Source organism: Beta vulgaris, chromosome 7 (assembly GCF_026745355.1).
Source record: "Beta vulgaris subsp. vulgaris cultivar EL10 chromosome 7, EL10.2, whole genome shotgun sequence".
Classification (NCBI taxonomy): Eukaryota; Viridiplantae; Streptophyta; class Magnoliopsida; order Caryophyllales; family Amaranthaceae; genus Beta; species Beta vulgaris.
In genome coordinates, this window is record NC_079208.1 from 37,952,163 (window position 1) to 37,959,697 (window position 7,535).

At 33.1% G+C, this 7,535-nt stretch overlaps 1 long non-coding RNA gene across 1 annotated transcript; it reads right to left on the minus strand.

The window, feature by feature from the left end:
* Positions 1-1,873: 1,873 nt before the first annotated feature.
* On the minus strand, positions 1,874-4,082 carry LOC130592163 (uncharacterized). Its single transcript, XR_008970372.1, has 2 exons — positions 3,962-4,082; positions 1,874-2,146 (listed from the first exon to the last, which is right to left on the minus strand). It is a non-coding gene; the product is annotated as an uncharacterized LOC130592163 (long non-coding RNA).
* Between the last annotated feature and the right edge of the window lie 3,453 nt (positions 4,083-7,535).

The window sequence follows — 7,535 nt, forward strand, 5'->3', positions numbered from 1 at the left end:
TTTTTTCCACTTTTGGCATTTTTTCATATTTATTTGGCTTCATAAATGTTGTACGCTATTTTAGTATTTATCTTAATATTTTTTATGTATAACTATAAAAATATAAATCAAAGGAAGATAATATATATAATTTATTATAATTTACTAATTTCAAATATTTACATGTTTGTATTAAAAAATAGGAGATCTAGTGAAAAGATAATTTAACATAGATTTATTGGGGTAAAAGTTTTTATAATGGACAGTGGACACCCAAATAAATTTAAAGGCCCATGGACTGAAACCTGCAATTAAATATGTGACAAGTTAATAAGGGGATGCAACTACATCAGCCGCAACAGTTAAAATATCAACTGAACAAGAAAAGGCAAAAGCCTTAGCCCTTCTCAGGCATCATTTACATGACAGTTTAAAAATTGAAAATCTACTTGTGCAGGATCCCAAAGAACTAAAGGATGGCCTAAATAAAAGATATGAGCATCACAAAAATGTGCTCCTCACAAAGGCGCATTTTGATTGGACCAATATGAGGTTCGAGGATTTTAAAACAGTTAGTGATTACAATTCAACATAGTTTAGAATTGTGCCATTGTCTAGATTTTGTGATCATCCCATTACGAAAGAATATATGATAAATAAAAGGCTCTCCGCTCTCCACTTTCCACGCTAATGATATAATATTGACACAACAATACAGGTTCAGAACATTCAAAAAATACTTTAATCTAATTTCAATACTACTTGTGGATTAACAAAATAATGATCTTTTGTTGAAACATTATAACCTCAGACCTACGGGGTCTTCAGCCACTCATGAAATAAATGCAACAGAAATTTGTTATCCGCCAAAAACGAATGTTATACATAGAAGTGGGCGGGTTAATTACACCGGTCGTGTGAGAGGACGTGGTAATTACTGTGGTTGAGAGCGTGGATGTGGTAGAGGTCGATTTTCTCAAGAAACAGCAATTTTGAAATTCTAGTAAACATTGGGGAAGTTCATCTGGAAACCAAAGCCAGACATCGTACAAAGAGAAAGGCACGTGCCATACATGTGGCATGACTGGTATTGGGGTCGCACGTGTCATAGGGCCAAACAATTGGTAGACCTATATCAGCTTCAATGAATAACAAAGGAAAAAAATGATGAATCTAACTTTGCTAATGAAAATAACACATCCATGACCAACCTTGATGTTTTAGATTTTTTTCATGGATGATGCTGAAAGTGAAAAGAACTTTGTCCTTGAAGAAAGTAGCAATGCATGAATATGCTTAGTTTGTTTAAATTGTTTCAATATTCACTTTAATGTATTTTCTATTTGATTATTAATGAAATACGTATTTTCTTATATTAATCATCATATTTATTATTTAGGAAGATATGAATTTACCAGAAGTTGAAATCAAATAATAATGTCTTCTCGATAGCGGGACAGGACACACCATTTTGAAAAATAAAGAGTATTCTTCAAAACTTATAAGATTCCAAGAAGTTAGCACAGTGTCTGCGACATCCAAGCTAATTGAAGGATCTAGAAAAGCCTGCATTATATTTTCAAATGGGACAAAATTGATAGTCATTAACGCATTATATTCGAGTAAATCTCGAATAAATCTCATAAGTTTCAAAGATGTACGTCAGAATGGTTACCATTTGAAAACGGTGACAGTGAATCAAGAGGAATTTATATGTCTCACGGCAGCAAAATGTGCCAAGAAATACATCTATGAAAAATTGCTAGCGATTTCCTGATCAGGACTATATACCGCATAAATATATATCCGATTGAAATTAATATGATATCTAACCGAACCTTGGATAATATAAAATTATTTACTATATGGCATGACCTATTGTAACACCCCAGAATTTCAAAGCAGAAAAGAAAGAAATAATAATAATAGTAGTATAGGACGATGGCGGAAACATCGTCTTCTGGGAATGTCACTACTACAAGAAATGCGTTTAAATATCTAAGTGATAAAACCAACATAAATAAATAGTATAAATAAATTAAATTGATAACCAAAAGAGAAAACTAACTCTTAAATTAATAAAAGAGTCTAGGCCTAAAACATCTAACATTTTAATGCTCACATTCAACCCGAGCCCAAAACCAAATAAGATTGTCATCAACATATCCTGCAAAAATAAACAACAAACATCCACAATCAGTGGGGAGTAACTAACAGCTCTCCCAGCTCAATTAGGATCCATGTAGAAGTTATCAAGTGTTAATAAATAAGTCCCAATCAACATAAAAGATCAAACTGAACCAAATAACAGCAAAACAACAACTAACAGTTTAACATGGTTAAATAAAGTAAATCATGAATAGTAAACTTAATATAGACATACAAGATCAAAAACATAAGCCTCCAAAATAATATAAATAGCTTTTGAGAAAGAGCAGAACGCTAGTGGATCGCAACCCACTTCCTAAGGTTTGTCAGATCGAAATCTCCAGACAGTCTATGGGCTTACGTTCCTTACTGTCTGTGTCTAAGAATGGCCAAACTCCCGATGCAGGATAGTACCCAGCTCAGTACTTCCCAACCTCTCGGACGACAACAATTAACCCAGGTAATACCCCTAAATCGCAACCTAGGTGGTTGGCATGTTCTTCACCGGGGACTACATCTCTCCCACCGGATATCTTAATCTCAATAAAATATTTTCACAATTAAATACAATAATTCATTCATCAAACATAAAATAATAAGGATGCCCTTCAGGCCTTACACCTAAAATCAGCAGAAACTAGGATCGCAATCCAAGAGTCTCATTTAACAATATTTGTTCTTCTCAAAGTAATAGTAATATAATACTAATAAAAATCATTTCACCCAGCTAAAAAGAATAAATCTACATTAAAATATACTTATACACCAAAAACACCATATAGTCAAATACTCCAACTACTACACTCTCGTTGTCTGAGTTTGGGTACAAGGTTAATTACAACGTTAGTTATAATACCCCAGCTGGTACATAACTCTTGGCGAAACGGTACTAAAGACAGTATTATTCTCCCTCGAGTACTGAAACGTCGACAACTTAGATATTGATTTATAAAACTACAACATTATATACCCTCAATTTGATACAAACAGACAAAAACATAATATAAAAATAATGAATTATTCATAAATGTTCACCAAAGTTGTAGCCAAAACAACTTATGACTATGTCCAGTATAATAACTCTCTTTACAAAAAAAATAAAATAAAATAAAATAGCAATCATGACTTATCTATTTATAAACATACAAACATATCACAAAAATATATATATAAACTTTAGACAAAGCACTGAAATATTGAATGCAATACACTTCCTAACACCTAAGTATAATACTTCTTATGCATATATATAACACATTTCCCACCAAACTAGTAAACTAACATACAATAACATATATTAAAGGAAAGTAAAAGAAACAAAGTAACTTATATAATAACATAAAACAAAAGGAAAAGAAAGAATGAAAGAAACATAACTAACATATATATAACACGTTGATTAAGCTTACAAACTAAAGCATTCTGCATGCTTCATGGAATCACCGAAAGACACAAGAGAATGCAAGATTTACAGGGAATGAAACTATCCCAAGTTTGACGCAAGAACGCTTCTCACGCATGAACCACAACCACAACTAAACAACAACATTACATCCAACAGAAGCCAACACCAATAACTACTCACTCATCTCTCCAATGCAACACAACAACACACCACTTATAAACATGGCTCAATATAAACACTCCAACAACACAACAAAACCACAATAACTAACAATCATAAAATCAAGAAGTTTCAAGAAAATAACCACACTAACATATATATAATTTTCCCTACCCATAATTCTAGCATGATACTAACCCAACTAGTTACCCATTAAAACTAAATAAATCCCAAACAGATTCTAATCGTACTAAGATCGTCGTTAGTTACCTTTGAAGACCTCCAATTGCTTGCATTTTCATTATGTACTGTTCTGTTCTGATCTCGATTCCCGTCAATGTGTAGCTCTGATTTATAATCGCTCCGGTCATAATGAAGGCCCAGATGTCCTTAACGTGTTATCCAAATTTCAGGGTGATCCAACGGTTCGATCTTCTGCGATAATCAAATTCGTGAAGGTACAACCGGAAAACAAAACCGGGTGACCCGTCTGATTGAAACAGAAACTGCGACCAATTCTTCCAGTATCTTCAAAAACGAATAGACGCCACGAGCAAGATCTCTCCGACTAGATGAATTTTGACTACTCACACGTCCAATTCCGATAAGAGACGAAGGAGATATGGGGTAAACAAGATGAGTGTGCAGAAATGGCCGAAAATGCGAGAAGGGAGAAGGACTCTTTATTTTTCTTTGTAAGGCTGGTGTGAAGGGAGTGTGTAGCAAAAATAATGTGATGGTTCATATCATAAAGCAAAGGTTTTATTGAATTAAGATAGGTTAATGGGGGGATGGCTCTTCACCTTTTGGTGGTTACAAAGAGGGATAGATAGAAGATGCTAATACTATGCTTAATACTTCTCCTCTAAATTTTGGACAACATAAGAAGGATATGGGTTTGCAAACGAATTCTTTATGTTGGTCGACCCATATTATATACAACACTTGAAAACTAAAATCACACACTACTTAAATTTATAGAATTACTAACTATATGATAAAATAAATACGCACATTATATACACTTTAAATTAATAATCACAACAACATAACACAATATAAATAATTGTACACTTTTAAAAAAATAGTTTTTAATAATAAATTATTTTATTTTAATAGAAAATATCATTTTAATGTAAACAACACCAAAAATAATGAGTGAAAATTACGTGGTGTTACACCTATTAGGCCATCCTGGCACAAGAATGATACATAGAAGCATTGAAAACTCAAATAGAGACTCAATAAAGAATGTCCAAATTCCTCGTTCAAATGAATTATCATGTTCTGCATGCTCACTTGGCAAATTGATAACCATACCATCCATAAATAAGATGCCACTGAAGCTCTAACGTTTTTAGAAAGAATATAAGGAGATATTTGTGGGCCTATTCACCCTGCAAGCGGGCCGCTATTTCATGGGAGTAATTAATGTCTCTGCTCGATGGTCACATGGGAGATTTTTGTCAAGTAGAAATGTTGTTTTTGCAAAATTGCAGGCTCAAATAATTCGATTAAGAACTCAATTCCAATATCATACAATAAAGAGAATCAGATTACACAATGCTACTGTATACATCCCAAACTTTTGATGATCATTATTGGTGAATCATTAATGGTATTGCTGAATCATTAATCAAGAGACTACAATCAATTTCAAGACCATTAATAATGAGATTAAAATTGACCTGTTATGCTTGGGTCATGCTATATTACATGCAGCAACATTGAAAAGATTAAGGTTGACAGACTATAATAAATTATCACTGTTATAATTAGTATCGCTTCGAGAACTGAATGTCTCACATTTGAGAATCTTTGGGTGTGCGGTTGATGTACCTATTGCTATGCCCCAACGTACCAAAAAGGGTCCATAAATGAGAATGTGAATATATGTTGGATTTGATTCTCCATCAATAATCAAATATTTAGAGCCAATGACGGGCAATTTGTTTACGGCTCGATTTGACGATTGTCATTTTAATGAGTAAGTATTCCTGTCCTTAGTAGTAGAGAAATTGGACCCAAAAAACTTAAAAACAAAAATTGCATGGAATGCCAAACAAATGTCAATCTTGGACCCAAGAACAAATTCGTGTGAGCAAGAAGTGAAGAAAATTTCTCATTTGCAAAGTATTGCAAACCAATTGCCAGATGCATTCATAGCTACTAAGAAAATGAAAAAGTCACATGTACCTGCTGAGAATACCCCATCATGAATTGAAATTTCTAGTGAAAATAAGGCCATTGAAAATGAGTCAATAGCACGCCGAAAACATGGTAGACTACTCGAATCTAAAGACTCAAAATCAAGAAAAATGAAAAAACAAGGCGAAATAATAAACGAAATTGATATAGATTCCTCCAACAGAAAATGATGAAAACGAAAATATCGATAAGCATGTTTCATAATAAAAGGAACATGAAAACATAGACAATAATGACACATCAATTTTTACGTTTCTACTAAGAAACAATGGATTCTAAAAGATATTGTCCTGAATGAAATCTTTGCTTTACTCCATAGCAGTTGAAATGACATACAATGAAAATAATATAGAGCTAAATACAGTAGATGAATGTCGTTGCAGAAAAGATTGGTTAAAATGGAAAGAAGCCATTCAAGCAGAATTAATAACTTGAAAAATTTGAGGTATTCGAACAAATAACCCCAATACCAAAAGGTGTAAAACTAGTTGGGTACAAATGGGTATTTGTGAGAAAAATGAGGTTACTAGATATAAGGCAAGGCTAGTAAACCAAGGTTTCTAGCAAATACGAGGGATTGATTATGATAAGACATATTCTCTAGTTAGTTTATGCAATTACATTAAGATCTTGGTAAGTTTATCAGTTTCAAAATATTACAAATAAGGTTAATGGATAGTGACTGCATACTTAATATGAGTCGCTTGACACGGATATTTATATGAAAGTCTCTGGTGGACTAAAGCTACCAGAAAATTACATGCCCAAAAAGATGTTCTCAATTAAAATGGAAAAAGTCACTCTATGGGTGAAAACACTCTGGAAGAATATGGTATAATCGTCTTAGTGAACTACTGAAAAAATGATTCAAAGGTAATCAAATCTGTCCCTGCATATTTATTAAGCGATCTAAATCAGGATTCACCACCATTGTTGTCTATGTCGATGATTTGAATATTATTGGAACTTCTAGAGAACTCGAAGTGATTGCAAAGTACTTGATGAAAGAATTTGATATGAAGGATCTCAGGATGATTAAATTTTCCTTGTTTGGCAAATGGAACATTTGAGAAATGAGATTTTTGTCCATCAATCAAACTATATAAAATAAAAGTTAAAATGTTTTTTTCATGGACAAAGCTCACCGTATAAGTTCTCCAATGATAATGTGTTGCCTGAATGTGATAGATGACCCATTCAGACCACGAGAAGAAAACGAAGCAATTATTGGTCCTGAAATACCATATTTAAGTGTGATTGGTGCCTTAATGTACTTGGCTAACAATACTTGACCAAACATAACTGTTTTTTTCAAATAACTTGTTAGTTAGATACAACAATGCACCAATAAAGAGACGTTGAACGCTATATATCTTTAAGGAGCACAAGATCTTGGATTATTCTATCAGTCGAAACCAAATGTGTTACTCATTGGACATGCAGATGTTGGATACCTATCAGATCCACAAAAGGCTAAGTCTCAATACGGGTACCTATTTAATTACTTATGGACGTACTACGATATCTTAGAGATCCACGAAGCAGACTTGAAACCACATCATCAATTCATGTAGAACTAATTGCTCTTTGTGGAGCTAGAAGGGAATGTGTATTGCTAAGGTCAATGATCAACAAA